General features: G+C 37.9%; 1 pseudogene; it reads right to left on the reverse strand.

Moving 5' to 3' along the window:
* LOC131546541 (B-cell receptor CD22-like) overlaps positions 1-18990 on the reverse strand; it is a 127875-nt pseudogene that overhangs the window by 18283 nt on the left and 90602 nt on the right.

An 18990-nucleotide genomic window follows, 5' to 3' on the forward strand; every position in this document is an offset into this window, starting at 1 on the left:
ACACGTCAAACATGACTCCGCCTCTGTGGCCACCCCACTTAATCCTCCTTGTCCAATGCCTGAGGAGGGCGGGATGTTTGAATTTCCGCCAAAACCTCGGGCTCTGCCTCCTCCATTTCTTCCTCTGTTTGTTCTTTTTGTGGGGCGGCCATCTTGTGACTTCTTAGCTTAGGTATCTGACTTAGACCCTGGAATCCGCTTGGATCTTCCCATTGTTTGATGGGAACTCTCCAAGCGCAATTCCAGATACCGTCTTCATCTACTACCTTGACTGGTTGACTGCGAACCGTGCAAAATCTACCCAGCCATACAGCAATATAATCTCCACTCACTGTTTCATTGAACATTCTAACAATCACTGTTTTAAGTGAATTGTCAGAAAGCTTCTCAACAGAAAACATGGAGAGCTGGGTCTTACAAACATCAAACCTTTGCCAGAAATCTTGCAATAAAGAAGCAGATCTAAAACTAACATCAAAGCCTTTGTTCCAGGGAAGGGTCATCAAACAATTCAATTCTTCAGGTTTAAAATTCAGGGTTTTTTGGATTAGCTTCCTGGAGAAGTCAAGACGTGACATCCCCAGGAGCTTGCCATTCACCTCTTTAAAAAAGAAACACATGCTGTGGTGCCTCCGCACGCCGGCACGGGCAGCCGACATGGTGGAGGCACCACCCGCACGCAGCAGCTAAAAGACAATAAATTAACAAAATAAATAAGCTAAAACCAACCAATAAGTTAGCTAAAAGCAACAAATAAATTAACACAATAAATAAGTTAAGACCTTCTTACCTTAAAAAGAGTAGATTCTCCGCAGAGCGAGTCGTCTCCAATTAAAAAGCCGCTTGTCAATTTATCTCTTGAGGAGTGAGAACCCGTGTGACAAGCCACACACGAGCCTAACGGTCCTGCAAGAGGCGATCGCTGTCCCAACCGTCCGACCAGACCGCGAGATCTTAGCCAAAAGGCCGAGAAGCAATTACAAACACACAGTTACAAGAACCACAAAAAAAAATTTTTTTTAAATAAAATAAAAAAAAAGTTAAGACAAGAAGCACTGCCCACCACAATGGTGATTTCAAATGAAATAAACCAACATCTAAACCTCTATTAATTCTCAATAAGAGCTTCTGTAGACATTACACTGTTACAATGACCAGCTGGAGTGACCATGAGCTCATTACTCACCCCGGACTACATTTTCCAGGTTCCCTCTTCCCAGGAACTCATTATCTGTTAACACCTGTTTCATATCAGGAGGACTATTTAAGATACACACACACACACCACTGTTGCCAATTTAGCAATTTTTAGCTAGATTTAGTGACTTCCCCACCCCTTTTGAGACTTTTTTCCAAAAGTTTAGGGACAAATCTTGGACAAACCTTATCTAAGTTCTTATCTTGCCCACTGATCTATATTCATCTTTATATAGATCAGTGAATTTGCCATTATGATGTCATCTAGTGACATTTAGCTACCAGTTTTAGCTACTTTCAATTGAAAGCAGTTGACAGCGCTGACATTTACATTTTTACATTTAGTCATTTTGCAGACGCTTTTCATCCCCTTGGAATTATAAGGTTCTATCTGACATTTTTGTCAAAATTGAGTTGTTCGCATATTATTATTCTGTGACAACTTATTTACATTGTGTGATGTTTTTTTTTTTTTTTTTTTAAAGTTTTGAACATTTTAGGACTTTTTATTTAGAAAACAAAAAGGTTCTATCTACAAAGTCGAACTCTAACTTGGTTCTATAAGGTTCTATCTGTGAATCAGCCAATCAGCACTTCGAATGCATGCAAGAGGACCAATCAGGATCAACATTCTTTGTCATGTCGCCGGACTTCTCCGTAACAGCAGGAAAGATTAAACATTAAAAAACAATAATTAGGTGTCTGCATAATCAATAAGTACAATTCATCTTTATTCCACAAAGTGGCACTGTTTAAAACATAATGATGAAGTGATTTTTCACTCATAATTAGCACATGCATAAAACAAATAATCATCTGCAAAAATTTAACTGGCTTGAATGGGTTTACTGCAGAGAAATTACTGCATATAAGTGTCACTGTCGTTTGATGGTGGATGTGGTGAATAGCGATCAAAATTTTGTTTTTGAAGATGCTGAAAACTATAGTTTTGAGAATATATTGAGATTGTGAATATGAGCCAGATGCTGAATGTATACTGGGGAAATGCGCTCTGACGATGGCAGTGATGGTAAAATAATCTGCTCAAATCGAACCCTTTCAAGTTTCAAACGGTAATAAAGTATGCTTATTTTATTGTTTTTCCCCCCCTCAATAATGTTTAATTACCCACTATAATCCTAGCTAAAATTAACATTAGCACTGAACAAAATATTTAGTATTGCCCTTTGTGCCTAACTTAACCAAGAAAAAATGATTTATCCTAAAATATAGAATAAATGTGATAAAGAAAGCTTTAAATTTACCTTTCTCATACATGTTGACACATTGTTACAACACTAATTTTATGTTTTAAAACAAATTATAAAAAAAACTATTTGTATTTCTTGAAAATTGTTGCTTCAATTAATGTTTTGCAAGATAGAACCTTATTAGCCTGACTGCGTCAGACTTCGTACTTCCGCTCAATTTCAGTTAGCTTCTGTACTGTCTGATATAGCAAACCAGCTCCCAGATTATCTCCGGCTCCGCACCAGCCGTCCAACCAACGAACAGAGGGCGGGCTGAGAGACGTGACGTAGACGCTAAGCGCCAAATTTAAGATTGTAGTTTAGGTTTGAATGGAGGTTTAGAGGGTCTCTGTCTCTTTTATCTGTCGAGCTCGAACTGGCACCCTTTTGACAGGTCAGTGTCTCCTTTCTTTTCCAGTCCTTGAATATTGCCATGTCATGCAGAAATCTTGCAATTAAATTTCAGCATTTCCGACAGACTCGAAATGAACTAAGAGCTGTGTTTAACAGAACTAATCCTAACTTTGACAGTTGGCTGCAAATATTTTCTTGTTTGTCTCTACTGTCAAATATTAGTTTAGATGCACTAATTGTACCGTGGATGCGTAGATTTACTTCACATAATCTGCTAAAGTCGTTCACAGCCATCTTCACTCCAGTATTTCGTTCGATGGTTTTGTTTTCGCCGCATACCTGTGTTTACAGCCGAAGTTTGAGGCGGCTGAGCTGGCACATAACTTACTTCATAACCAAACATTATGTGATTGGCTTATGGGTACACCAAAGATTTTAAACTTCAGACAAGCGCCCGCCCACGAGAAAGTAAACACTTGTCAGTTATGCCCTTCCAGACTCTGTCTACAAAGCAAAGCGAAGTTTGGTGAAATGAAGCTTCATGAAGCATTAAACTTTTCAGCCAAGTGATTCACAAAAGGGTTCATTTCTGGTGGCTTCATTTGCTCACAATACCACCTGGTGGCCAAAGAGTGTAAAACATGCAGATATATTACAGACAGAGGCATTCACCAGAGGAAGAACCAAGTCATTCCTTTCAAGTCACAAACGAGTCTCGAGTCAAATCCCAAGTCCTCAAAGAGTTAAAGTTAATGAGATAATTAAGTGACTAATTAAATGATGATTGTGCATTAGTGATGAACACCTGCTGTTATTGAGAATTACAGAGGATTATATGTTGATGTTTTATTGGTTAAAATGATGCCACCATCATGGAGAGCAGTGTTTGCTTTAGTTGTGCTCTTGACCCTTTTAACAACTGAAAGCTGTTTGCTTTTAAGCAATTGCAATATTGCTTTACAACAAACATTTGCACACTGTTGAATTAAAAGCTTGATAAAGCAATTGAGCTTACACTCTCAGCTGATAAATAAATTAAATGGACATCATGAAGGTGTCTTTTTTTTTGGCTTATTGAGTAACATTCAGCGATTACAACACTGCAAAAAAAGTCCTGTTATATAAATACCACCATAATGCTTAAATATTGGAAAAGCAAAGAACTATATCATTCAGGCTGTTAGACATGAACACTTATCATATAATCCTCAACAATGGTGACAATAATTATTCATGCTGCAGTACATGATGTGAGTTTTTACTATGGTGTTACCCAGTATGCATTGCAGCATGAAGCATTTTGTTGATTGTCACCATTGTTGAGATTCATATGTTGGTTCTTGATGTCTGTGTGTGTCTCAGTAGTACTGCAGTTCAAATATTTATATGGATTACAGAGATTTAAAATATACTCAATAGAATTATTAGAGCAACACTTTCATTACATGCTGTAGTTTCGCAGTGTTGGTTTTTGAAAACCTGAACATATAAACAGTAACAAAATAAAAAAAAGAGCTACTTTGGATGTAAACAAGTCAGTGCCTGATTATTATCTCATCATATCAAAACAGCTATTAGCCGCTCTCTGCATTATAACAGCACATGCATCGCTGCAGAGAGAAATCTGACAAGAAGTCAAGGGTCAAGAGCCCAACTAAAGCAAACACTGACCTCCATGATGGTGGTATTATTTTATATTATATTACATCAACATCTGATTGGTTCCTCCTCTGGTGAAATCAGCTGCTGAGTTCATGGGTGGAATAAACATATGGCAGGACTTTTACTTTCTGACCCCTGGACTATCCACCTCTGTCTGAAATATATCTGCTTGTTGTACACTCTTTGGCCACCAGGTGGTATTGTGAGCAAATGAAGCCTCCAAAAATTAACCCTTTTGTGAACCAAGCTTAATGCTTCATGAAGCTTCATTTCACCATCACTAGAGTTTGGTATTACCAGGCTAGAACCTTATAATTCCAAGCGGAAAATGACTTTTTAGAATTAGAAGGTCCTATCTGCATTTGACCTGTTCCAAAAATCCCCATTTAAAAATGTGAGAGTTTTGATGTACATTTAGAATACATTTAGGGTCTCTGTCATTTTCATGTAGGAAAGAGACTTGTTCCCCATATCATTTTTGCTATATGGAATGCAAAAACTTTGAAGCTCAATATCTCAAAACCACTCAGAATGCAGATAGAAGCTTATAATTCCAAGGCAACGTTTTATCCAAAGCGACTTACAATTGGGGCTGACACACACACGCAGACAGACACACACACAGACAGATACAGACACACAGTGTACCAATGTGCATACTAGTGGTGGTGAAATGAAGCTTCATGAATCATTAAGCTTGGTTCACAAAAGGGTTAATTTCTGGAGGCTTCATTTGCTCACAATACCACCTGGTGGTCAAAGAGTGTAAAACAAGCAGATCTATTACAGACAGAGGTTTAAAGTCCAGGGAGCAGAAAGTAAAAGTCCTGCCATGTGTTTATTCCACCCATGAACTCAGCAGCCCAAGTAGGTATAACTGCAGACTGGAGATCTCCTAAATGGGGCGTGTACTCCAAAAGCTCTGGCTTCAGTCAATTGTTATTAATTTACATTTCAAAATAACACTTCATAAATTAAACATTGTTTCTAGTATATCTAAAATAAAATATGCTTTATAAATCAATATTCTCGGTGAGAGCAGAGCCCAAAGCTCGTGGTCAGTGGTGTTTGAACCTCTGCTTCATGATATAAACGAGAATCACCCACGAGCTCTTATGCGAGCCGTCCCAGCGCAGCGCAGGGGAAAGATTTTACTCTATCGCTTTGTTTTAATCAACGGTGTCCCGGGGTAGGATGGACGTTGGGTGTAACTAAAAAGGTGCCATTGTCCGGTGAGGTCTGGTTGGGGAGTTATGAATGGCCCGGCTCGACAATCTCATATCACATAATCTTATTAACTGCTTATCTCCTGAACTGCAACTTTCTTTAAAGCCGAATTTCACTGGTTAAGGTTAGGGTCAGGTGTGGGGTAGGTTTAGGGGTTAGCATTTTTTGTTGCATAGTGTAGGAAATTTAAATTAACACTGTGATTGACACAACCAATAAAATCTTTAGAATCAGCTGTGGGGCGGAGTTTGCACTGAAGTTGATTGGGAGAAAAAATTGCGCATGCGTGTCATGTGCCTGTCTGTCAATGGGAGGAAGCCACGCCCTATTTTGGAGCTCCCACCCCGTTTTGGAGTTCCCGCCCCTATTTTGAGATCTCCAGGCTGCAGTTATACCCTTCTCGAGTTTTGTACTGTGCTGATACCCAGCATGCATTGCACCATTGTTTAGATTCATACGCTGATTCTTGATGTCTGTGTGTGTCTAAATGCTTTCCGTAGTATTAAACGTTTTGTGCATGAGACATTTTTAAAATTCTTCAGTAGCAGTTTGTCATCTCATTCAGGGTCATATAACAATTGTAAACAACACCAAACTAACAAAAAATCCACTCCATGTCTTTAAAGATCAGCCTCTGAATGAGATCAGTGAATCAAGCCACTAGATAATGATTACATTATCATCAGTAATCAATCAAAAGCACATAATCATAAATTTTCTTGGCTTTTCTTGCTATAACAAATATATATATATTTTTTATTATTATTTTATTATTTCCTTTATATCACATTACAAGACAAAAAGAAAAATTATTTTATAAATACATATCTTACAACCATATAATTGAATCGATTTGTTACCCTTTTGGTCTTTAAACATTTCCAAGAATTAACCAATTTTCAGGACCATCTCAAAAGGAGGGACATTTGGTATGTTCTGTAGCTTATCGGTTACATTGGCTGGTAATTTCTGCCCGTCTCTTAGAATATAATCCCCTATACCTTTTAAACTTGATGTAATTACTGATTTCACTGGGATCTCATATCTTTGAAAAACACATATATTCCTAGATTTCCATAGTGCTTCTTTAAAAACATTTATAATTACCCACCACCGAATCCATTTTTCACAATTAACCTTTTACAATTCTCCATACCAAATATCACCTTCACTTGGCATTCTGTACACCTTATGTAACCATAATCAAATAAAATCCCAAACCCTCTGGGCATAAGCAGTGTCTTATTGTCTCTTCTTCTCCACAGTTTGCTCTAGGACACAGAGAAAGGCGAGAGCAACCTCTCCTCTTCAAGAAAGCCCGAGTGGGTAAACAGTTTTGTACAGTTTGCCAAGCAATATCTTTATGGACATTAAACAAAAAAACATCGTTTACATTTCTCCAAACCGTAATACATTCTGATTTAATGAGACGACCTATTGGAGTCATTTTAAGTACAGATGAGGATAGCCTCTCCTCCACCAGCTGTCTATTTAAACTCCCTATCGGAATGTTTGACCAAGATGCTCTCTTTAACATCTGCATTATTCTATTATACATAGCCGGTCTAGTTTCTGCATAGGGTGTATTTTGAGGCATTCTCTTATTCCACAATCTCCCCACTTGTCGGCCTACCCAAAACCTCACAAAAAAACTACTATAATTAGCCACTTCATCGTCTAGGCAAGATTTCAATACAGGAATAAGAACCATAGCCTCCAGTTTAGCTTGCACATCGGGGACCGCTAATCCTCCTTTCTCGATTTTTCTGCATACAATTTCTCGTTTCAACCTCTCCTGATTAGAATTCCATAAGAACCGAAAAATCTTTTTCTTTACTGTACTTAAAAACCATCTTGGGGCTGGCAAGGTTGCTGCGACAAAAGTAAGAGATGCTATAATCTCTGCATTGATTATTAACACTTTGCCTCTAAAACTAAGGTTTCTTTCCTCCCACTGTTTTATTTTCCACTCTATTTGTTGTATCCTGGGATTCCAATTCCTTTCTTCCATATCTCTACCCCACACTATCCCTAGTATTTTAATGGTTTTATCTTGGATTTTCAGACCATTTAATTTGGGTTCTATCCAATTTAGGTATAAAATCTCACTTTTGCTTTTATTAATTTTCATACCAGTCGCCAATGTAAAACGCTCACATAACTGTAGTGCTCTTTCTACTGAATGGTTATTCGAAAGCAGCAAAGTAATGTCGTCCATATAAAGTGATAACATTGCTTCCTTGCCTGAACTCCCTGGTATTGATAATCCTTTCAATTCTGAACTCTGCCTAATAGCTTGAGCTAATGGTTCTATGGCTAGTACAAAGAGTAAGGGAGATAAACCACATCCCTGTCTCACTCCTGAACGAACACTCACATGTGGTGATAGATGGCCATTCACCAATATACGACTCTGACATCCAGTATATAATAAATTGATCCATCTAAGAATTGAATCCCCCAAACCGTAATTCTGTAACATTTTCCGTAAGAAAAGATGGTCTATGCTGTCGAAGGCCTTTTCCAGGTCCAATCCCACCACACATAAAGGCAATCTACGGTCCTGTGAGTAAAGGAAGGAATCTCTTATTAATAATAAATTCTGATGTAAGGATCTACCCTTTACCCCGCATGTTTGTTCATTCCCAATTAGACCTCCCATGCTGGGTTGGAGTCTAAAAAAAATTGCTTTTGACAATATCTTCACGTCCGTGCCCAGCAAGGACAAAGGGCGCCAATTCCTTAGGCCAGATTTATCTCCTTTCTTAAATAACAAGGACACAATACCTTCTCTCAATGTTGGGGGGAGTACACCTAAACTAAAGCTCTCTTTAAACATTTTCATCATCGTCTCGCTCAACTCCTCCCAAAATTTTTCATAAAATTCTTTGGGCAAGCCATCTACTCCAGGGCTTTTCAGAAATTGGACTTGACTTCAGCCTCAGAATGAGATCAGTGAATCAGGTCTCTAGATAATGATTATATCATTATCAATAATCAATCAAAAGCACATTATCACAAATTTTTCTGGCTTTTCATGCTACAACAAATGCGCTTTACAAACACAGTTACAGCAGCCAGAAAAAAGCTAAGATTAGAGTTTGATGGTCAAGAGCCCAAGTAAAGCAAACCCTGACCGCCACGATGGTGAGGTCAAACTAAATGTTTTCAATAAAACAACTAAACTTCTGTTAATTCTCAAATAATTTTTATAGACATATGACAGAAATAAAGTCAAATTGTAATGTGTGAAGCTGGTAATGCCGTTGGTGGAGTTGTTTAATCAGATCTTGAGAGATTTAATGATGTCTTGTATTTCAGTTGAGTTCATCTAAGGCTGTGGCTGAAGTCAGTTGTAGTTCTTGTTTCTCTTTCATTCAGTGATTCTGCTTGTTAACAGCAGGTGTTATCTATAAGGAGAGTAAATATTTAACTGAACTGTATTATTTTGCACAAGAGAGATCTGTTAGTTTAATTTAGTTTTGTGGATCACCATTGTGGTGGAGAGTAGAGCCTGTGCTTCAGTCAATGATGAGCCACAAACACTGATGTTCTGCTGCTTTATTTAAAGACAGTAACTGTAGAGTTGCTGATACAGTAATGATCTCTTTAAGTGATTTACCACATGCATGTGTGCTATAGCTGATGATAAACTGCAACGATTTGAGTTAAAGTCATGTTTTTAGTAACTTTACTGTTACAAATTAAGTGTTTGCAGTTTTATATTAAGAAATGTTCCTTCTTAGTAGAATCAAATGAAATAAGTTTACCAAATGTTTACACACCATCATAACAATTTTACAGCATGCAAGAGTTTGCTGTATTTTTACAGTACAATTGTAATTATTGATTTACAGTACTCTTGTAAATTTACAGTCTTACTGGCAACCAAAATTGCCAGTAAGTTACTGTAAATTTTACAGCAATTTTTTACAGTGCACCCTTCCAAAAAGGAAATCACCCATAACACTTTCATCCATTTTCTTTTCAGAGTAAAGGTTTTGATAAAAGGAATGGATATATGATATTAAATCTTCTGTTTCACTTATGACTTCATTATCTTGGTTTTTTAGTTCCTCTATATCAGTCTTGGACCGTAAAACTTTCCTAAAAAAGTATCGGGTACACTTTTCATTTGACTCAATATGTTGTATTCTACTTCTTATAATAAAACTCCTACTTTGGTCTGCATAAATGTTCGAAATTCTCTTTTTCAGTCTCATAATATCATCTACCACGTTAAAACCAGAGCGGGCCATAATATAGAATTGTTGTAATTTCTTTTGATATAATTTACATACAAAACCTTCTTTCCTTTTAATATTTCTACCCTCTCTTATAAAGAATTTTTTTGTTCTAACTTTAAAATCTTCCCACCATTCACCAACCGATTCATATAATGGCTGTAAACTTTTCCACTGAATAAATTTTTCTTTATATCGGTCTACAACTTCCTGATTGTCCAATAAACTAGTATTTAATTTCCATAACCCAATACCTTTCGCTCTTATTCCTCCAAAACTTAACTCAGCATCCACTTTAGCGTGGTCAGAGAAAAAAGTTGCGTTTGTCCCCGAATTCAATACTGTTACTTGCGGTGAAATAAACGAAATAAAAGAAAGTCGATTCTGGAAAAGCTATGCCCATTAGACCAGGTGTTTAATTCTAAAAGTATATACTAAACCAAAATCTTTTACTAAGTTGATTAAATCTTGAGAGCTTGAATCCAATGAAACGTTTGAACTAGACTTTCGATCATTCTGACTTAAAGGACAATTAAAATCCCCTCCTAATATTATCTCTTTCCCACAAATCAATAAAGGTGGCAGTGCTTTCAAAACTTCCTTTCTACCTTGTAGATCCGTCGGAAAATATACATTAATCACTCGAAAACAGAAATTACTAAATTTTACATCCACATATATTAATCTCCCATTTATAACCTCTTGTGTTTTAAGAACTTTTAAGGAATTACCCTTCAAAAGTATACATACACCAGAAGACCTATTACTATTATCCCCAGACCACACTGATTGACCATATATCCACCTATCCTCTAAATTGTTGTAGTCATGTTTAAAAGGAATATTACATTCCTGAAGTAGACAAATATTGTGGCCTGCATTATACAAATATGAAAAAACCGAAGTACATTTTACCAGGTCCATGATACCTCTTGTATTGATTGAGGCTACAGATAGTGAGGTCATTCAGTCCAAAAGGAGAGAGAGGGAGGGAGAGGAAACTGTCCTTAGGGTGACTCAATTTTCCTCTTCAATCTTTTCCTCTTTTTCTTTCTATTCTGCGTCTCTGTTCCTTCTGGAATTAATTCTTTGTTCATTTGCGTTGTGGAAGAAAAGGCAGACATTTCACTAGAATCAAGAAAGGGAGTTGAGTTAGAAGATAAGGATGACCGATCCGATGAATCCTCCTGGTCTTGTATTCCATGCGAGACTCTGGTGATTGGGGAAGGACTTCTTACTTCCTCTACCATATCTCCTGGTGAAGAGGAGTCTGACAATAGGGGCAACGATGTTGGAAGTGACGCCAAGGCATCTAGTAAGATTTAAGGACTGAGAATTCAGCTTTGATGAGGGTAGACCCAAAAGGTGGAACTCTGTGAGAGAGTCAAGCTCGTTCAACTCTTGATGTAACTCAAGCTCCAGTGGAACGGTTTTTTTAGATTCTACATCACTTTTCCCTCCTGAACACTCCTACATCCTCTTCAACTGGGTTTGAGGATAAGGATTGTGTCAAAGTTACTCCCACACACTGTTCCTCCATAGTGACTGGTACTAAAGGCAGACAATCACTGAAAAAGTCCTCCTCCGTCTCCAGTACTTCAGGGAGATTTATCTTCCCTTCCTGGGTCGCCCCAATTCGCTGACAAGCTTTATTTACATAAGCTGATGGACAGTCCCGAAATCTATGATTAGTTGCCCCACACAAATTACACTTCATAGGTGCAGTGCAAGCTTTTGAAATGTGGCCATGGTTTTTACAATTTCTACAAAAGACATTGTCACATTGGGCTGCCAGATGGCTCAAAGATCCACATTTCCTACACTCCTTAGGTTGGCCATTGTAGAACACAAAGCCTCTAATCGAGCCTAATTGGATCATGGATGGCAGGTGGGAGAGCTCACCTTTCTCGTTAGTTCTCAAACGAACATGGAATCTTGAGGCTCCTGTCTTGACTCCATCTACATCTTTAATTTGAAAGGCTTTTGTAACTGAACAATGCAATGAAAGCCATGTAGAAATATCCTCAAGTTTAATCCTCTCTGAAAACATCACCACAGTCACAATTCTGAGTTCTCTCTCAGCCGAAGGAATCAAATCAATCTTTTGAAAACAAGCAGACTCATTCTTCTTTCTTTGAAATCTTTCCAGACATTGTTCATATAGCAACAGGGTAGTAAATATCACTTCAAAAGTTTTCCGAAGACCAGCTGGGAAGGATTAAATCCCAATTCACTTTGCAGTATCCTTCTGCTAAATGTCAAACGGTCCATTTCCAAATCCTCCAATAACAAGAATCTTGCAGCATTCCGTCGTTGTCCTTGCACCGCCATTCTTGCTCTCAAATCCCCAAGAGGAAAAACAAATCGTCAAAAGGCTTTGAAGTGGGGTCAATAAATCCTCAATACTCTAGCCCTTGGTCAACCGCCTTCTTGATCATGGTGTCTCCCCTGCCAGGTAAACAAATACCACCATAATGCTTTGATATTGAGAAACGAGACAAAAAAATTATAACAAATATGCTTTACTAACGCAATTACAGTAACCAGAAAAAAACTAAAATTAAAAATCAAGGGTCAAGAGCCCAACTAAAGCAAACCCTGACCGCCACAATGGTGAGATCAAACAAAACGTTTTCAATAAAACAACTAAACTTCTGTTAATTCTCAAATAATTTTTGTAGACATATGACAGAAATGAAGTCAAATTGTAATGTGTGAAGCTGGTAATGCTGTTTGTGGAGTTGTTTAATCAGATCTTCAGAGATTTAATAATGTCTTGTATTTCAGTTGAGTTCATCTAAGGCTGTGGCTGAAGTCAGTTGTAGTTCTTGTTTCTCTTTCATTCAGTGATTCTGCTTGTTAACAGCAGGTGTTATCTATAAGAAGAGTAAATATTTAACTGAACTGTAGTGATGGTGAAATGAAGCTTCATGAAGCATTAAGCTTGGTTCATTGAGTTAATTTCTGGAGGCTTCATTTGCTCACAATACCACCTGGTGGCCAAAGAGTGTAAAACAAGCAGATATATTTCAGATAGAGGTGGATAGTCCAGGGGCCAGAAAGTAAAAGTCCTGCCATATGTTTATTCCACCCATGAACTCATCATTGTAAATATATAACAACCAACTACCGATAATTTTCTCTGGGCTTTTGAGTTACAACAAATATGTTCGAGGAACAAATGACTACAACAACCAGAAGAAAAAAAAAAACAACTAACATAGAAGTCAAGGGTCAAGAGCCCAACTAAAGCAGACACTGATCTCTAACATGGTTACTTCAAATGAAACAAATCAACATCTAAACCTTAGTTAATTCTCAATAAGATCTTCTGTAGATGTCTGACAGAAATAAAGTCAGTCTGGTTATTAATAAGTGGAGCTGGTGATGCTGTTTGTGGGGTTGTTTAATCAGATTTTGAGAGTTAATGTATTTTATTTCAGTTGATTTCATCTAAGGCTATGGCTGAAGTCAGTTGTTGTTCTTGTGTTTCTCTTTTCTTCAGTGATTCTGTTTGTTAACAGCAGGTGTTCATCACTAATGCTCAATCAGCACTTAATTAATCACTTAACTGAACTCAACTGAAATAAGTTCAGCGCACTCATAATTGTTAGTTTTAAAAACTTAAATGTTTTAAGGCAATAAGTTTCAAGTTTCAAGTTAACCTAACTTTGGTTTTTAAGGCAGTTGGTTTACTCAAACGGTTTGAGTTACCGTGACTTGTTGGGCATATATCTTATTTAATGAACTCAACTGAAAAAAAGTTCAGAGTACTCATTACTATTAGTTTTTAAAAACTTAAATATTTTAAGACAATAAGTTTCCTCAAACGGTTTGAGTTAACCTAACTTTTCAGGTTTTTAATGCAATCGGTTTACTCAAACGGTTTGAGTTACCCTAACTGTTGGGTTTTACAGTGTACTATTATACTATTATTTTGTTTATTCCACCCATGAACTCAGCAGCTGATTTCACCAGAGGAGGAACCAAGTCATTCCTTTCAAGTCACAAACGAGTCTCAAGTCAAATCTCAAGTCCTCAAAGAGTTAAAGTTAATGAGATAATTAAGTGACTAATTAAATGATGACTGTGCATTAGTGATGAACACCTGTTGTTATTGAGAATTACAGAGGATCAGATGTTGTTGTTTTATTGGTTAAAATGATGCCACCATCATGGAGATCAGTGTTTGCTTTAGTTTGCTTGGCCCTTTTAATAACGGAAAATGGATTGCTTTTAAGTGACTGCAATATTGCTTCACAACAAATATTTGCGTGTTGCTGAATTAAAAGATTGAGGAAACAGATGAGTTTACACTTTTGGCTTTTATGTCCCTTGAATGTTCATCATGAAGATGTTTGTCTTTGGTTTATTGACTGACAGTCAGCTGTTATAGAACTGCAAAAATTCACTATTAGAGGGGTGATTTACGGCGATTTCACTTTTTTCATTTTAAATAGTGTGTAATGTTGCTGTTGGTGCATGAACAGTATCTGCAAAGTTGAGGCGCTGAAAGTTCAATGTAAGTGTAGATATCGTCTTTTAAAAATCAGGAAGTTTAATGCCTACAACAATGACTCCTATGGGACTACAACGAGATACTTACCGGGTTGCATACGTAAAATACCCATCAAACCCCTTCCTCCGGAACATGCAAAAAAGGGGGCAAGGCCATGTTCTGCGGCTTTGTCGAAGAGGAAGAGTTATAGTGGAGAGTTGTAGCCATGCCGTCGAAACGGTGTTATTTTCACCCAGCTGTCAGGTCTTCTGCGTTCGGGCTTCCTACGGATGCTGTAGTTCGTCAGCAATGGTTAAAATTTATGTTTGATCATGTTCCTGACAATTACAATCGTAATTTAGCTCTCTGTGCTGTGCATTTTACGAAAGACAGCTTCCAGAATCTACACGAGTTCAATGCCGGATTCACACTAAAACATGGAGCAGTTCCAACTTTAAAAACAGAGGCAGCAGTTGGGCCACAACCTGTAAGTAAGATTTCATAATTTTAAATGTATTTGCATGTATAATTTTAGACGTAATGTTTTAGTTTTATCAAGGACGTAAACAAATGCCAATGCTGGCTTTAGTAGCCAGTTAGTTAAATGCTGTTTCGTGTGTATAAGACAAACGTGTACAAACTTCAAAAATTGATATGTAATCACAACAGCAAACTTCCATTCAGAAACGTTTGTAAGAGCCGTGCTTGCGGAAGTTCTGCTTGACTCTCTTCATTACCGCTTTCTGGGTCTAATTCTGGCTCAAACTGATACGGCAATATTGACACCATTATTTACATTTAACCGGAGCACATGCAGCGGTCACCCGTGAAGGTAATGGGAGTGAAGTTTCCAGACAATGTGCAGTACGCAGTTTAGCCAATCACAAAACACATCGGCCCAGCTGACCAATCTGAGCCCATTGCCTGTTTCTGAGGGAGTGGTTTCATAGAATCAGGAAGTCAACCGGTCGTTCAAACGACAGAGGAGAAAGCGGCTTACAATAAAGGTGAAATATATGAAAAATAAGGTGTTTTTTAACAAACGAAACACAAAGACATGTTATATTGCACCCCATAAACACAATCAAGCAAAGAAAAAAAGAAGTACACCACCCCTTTAAACAAATACCATTTTAATGCTTAAATATTGGGGAAAAACTATGTTGCTCAGGCTTTTAGACATTAACACTTATAATACGATCCTCAACAGTGGTGATAATAATTATTCATACTGATGGGAGTTTTTACTATGGTGTTACCCAGCATGCATTGCAGCATGAAGCATTTTGTTGATTGTCACCATTGTTGAGATTCATATGCTGGTTCTTGATGTCTGTGTGTGTCTAAATATTACTGGAGTTTAAATATTTAAATGCATTACATAGATATAAAATTAATTCACTGTAACTATTACAGCAGTACTTTCATTGCATACTGTAGTTTCACAGGATTGGTTATTCAAAACCTGAACATATAAATAAAATTGTCCCTTTTTGTTTACATAAAAATTTGTTTACATTTGTTTACATAGGTTGTAAACAGGTCAGCACTTGATGGTTATCTCATCATATGAAAACAACTAACAGTTGTTCACTGCACAACACTGATATCTCTGCTTTACAACAACACATGCAGTGTTACAGAGAGAGATCTAACACAAAAAGTCAAGGGTCAAGAGCCCAACTAAAGCAAGCACTGATCTCCATGATGGTGGTATCATTTTATCCAATAAAACAGCAACATCTGATCCTCTATAATTCTCAGTAACAGCAGGTGTTCATCACTAATGCACAATCATAATTTAATTAGTCTCTTAATTATCTTATTAACTTTAACTCTTTGACTAAAAAAAAAAAACAATTCTGCAGAATGTTATAAGCTCGATTACAGTATACACAGTTACTTCAAGGAGGTTTAAGAAAGTTATTGATAATGAAATAAGCATCAAATATGATATTTATGAGTTACTGAGTATTTCCATGTGAGTGGTAACACTGTGAGGAGAGTTTAATGAGGATCTGCTGAAGCTCCTGCTAGAGTCTCATATTCAGAAGATCTGGACTGAAGCTCCAGAGCCGTGTAGGTTTCATCAGGAGCTCTGGAGTCACCAGACTGGGAGAGACAGATGAAGAAAACAGCCTGTGTTTATGTGGGTCTGCTGAATGTGAGAGTAAAGAGTGTTTGAGACATTCACTGACTCTGATCGTGCTGTAAATGTCAGCAGATGTTCTGGACACTGGATCCAGAGCTGTGTATGTATCATCACTCGAGTCAGCCGTCTGTAGAGAAAGATTTCAGATACAGCATTTTATTTATACTTCAGTGCAACAATATCATCAAACATTGCAGTTGAAGATGGAGGCATGTGTTTGCTGACTCGCCTGCTTTTGATTCACATCTTCACTTCCACCGTCTCTCCTCCTCTTTCTACTAAAAACAGGAGAAAACTATTAAAAATGTGTTAAAATACATCAAATAAATAAAAAATACAAAAAAAAAAAAGAAAGAAAAAGTCAATCTACTCTAGATGTGAGATCAAGTTTGTAGATGTTTTAAATTTACCGAAAAGACTTACATTTAGTGTCCAGACAAACTTCACTCACCATATGAACACAATGATGATGATGATGAAGATGAAGATCAATCCTCCACATCCCGTCGCAATCCCAGTAACTGTGTGCAGAGCAGCTCTCTGAACCCCTGAAACAACATGTTTATGAAGATCATTTCACACCAGAGACAGATGAAACTCAAAGAGTCTGTTTATACAGAATACCTTTAACAGAGACTGAAACAGACGCTGATCTCTGAGATCCATGTTGATTCTGAGCCTCACAATAGGCGGATCTTTTGTGACGTCATTGTTTACGTTTGTCGCGTTGCATCATGGGAATCGTGTGGCAGGAAACACCGCTAGATACCTGTAATTTGATTGTTTTGCACGTTTGGATGAGGATTTAGAGAAGAGGATGGTTCACTCTTGCTGTGTGGTCGATTATGCGGCTCGTTGGGGCCTGATAAAAGTTTTTCGAATTCCCTCCGAAAAGGATCGCGAAAAACGAAAGAAATGGTTGCGTGCAATTAGGCGATTGAACCTGACGCTCCAAGAAAGCCTGGATTCCTGCAGCTTCTGATCGAGTTTGTGAGGCTCATTTTGTTCATGGTAAGTCTTAGTGACTATGTATTTATAGAAGATTGAAAAAATAAAACTGAGTCAAATCAACCGAGTCATATGTTTTCGCGTTCTGATTCAGGTGTCCCAAACCGCGATCCACAGCACCCAGACTATGTTCCTCACATCAAAATGGGCTATTTCACCATAGTACAGATGCCATTGAAAGTCTCACACTGAACACAACTGAATTGGTACAACAGTCACTACATTTTCAATAAATAAGTAAGAACACTGATCAATGAAGACTTACCCGGCTTTGCAGTCGCAGTGAGCGGTGATTATTTCGCCGTTCTCTTTGGCGATCACCCACGGGAGATGCGAATCACGCTGTGACTCTGCTTGGCCAGGTCTAACCTCTGCTTTTAGCACGATCACTGCTTTCTGTTTGACAGAAAAGATCGGCCCTACTTTACGAGAAACAAAATAATCATAGGCCTCCAGACTTTTGAAAGCCTTTAATCTTTCATGAGTGAAGGGTCCAGGGGTTTCTATTAAATAAGAATAAATGTCTCCCCAGCAGATTGGTGGCCAAGACACCGGCGAGTCGGACCAACGTTTTTTGTCATCCCAGATCTCATATGGGCTTTGAATAACTTCAATTTTGTCACCAATACAAATTTTGAGCTTCTCTCCAAACCTCCTCCGGTCTTCAGATGTTAAAGTGCTTATATATTGTGGATTTCGCCCGCTAACTCTCTTGAAAGTGCTCGTCGCGTCTTTACAGCCCGCCATACTGTTTGTTTTGTTGCCACACAACCACTCGCGCATGCGTACAAAGATGTCAACAAAGATCCTCCTATAGAAACGTCCACTGTGTAGTGCACTGAAACTCTGTCCAGATCCAACAGCTAAAGTTTCATCCTCCTTAAACCAGCTGATTTCTGCAGGAGGGTTTGAATCACTGCTGCAGCTCAGAGTCACTGAATCTTCCTCCACTATTTCACCAGATATGCTGATGACCACTGAGATGTTCTGTGGAGGATCTAAAAAAACAAAAAGTGTGAAAATGCATACAGTAAAACAAATAGTTGAGCAAATAATCAACCAGATTTGATCAAAAATAAAGGCAGACTTACACATGATATTCACAGTCACAGCAGCAGATGCCTGAGATCCATGTTTATTTCTTGCAGAGCAATAATAGTTTCCACTGGCTTCAGACTTAATGTTAGTGATGCTGTAGGTGTCACCAGATTTCAGAAATGTTTCTCCTTTAAACCAGCTGAAGATCAGAGCAGGAGGGTTTGAGTCACTGCTGCAGCTCAGAGTCACTGAATCTCCCTCCACTATTTAAGCAGATGGATTAAGGGTCACCACAACATCTCATGGAGCATCTAAAATACAAATGGATGAAATATCCCATCAACAATCATAAAACACACT

Source organism: Onychostoma macrolepis, chromosome 01 (genome assembly GCF_012432095.1).
Source record: "Onychostoma macrolepis isolate SWU-2019 chromosome 01, ASM1243209v1, whole genome shotgun sequence".
Taxonomy (NCBI): domain Eukaryota; kingdom Metazoa; phylum Chordata; class Actinopteri; order Cypriniformes; family Cyprinidae; genus Onychostoma; species Onychostoma macrolepis.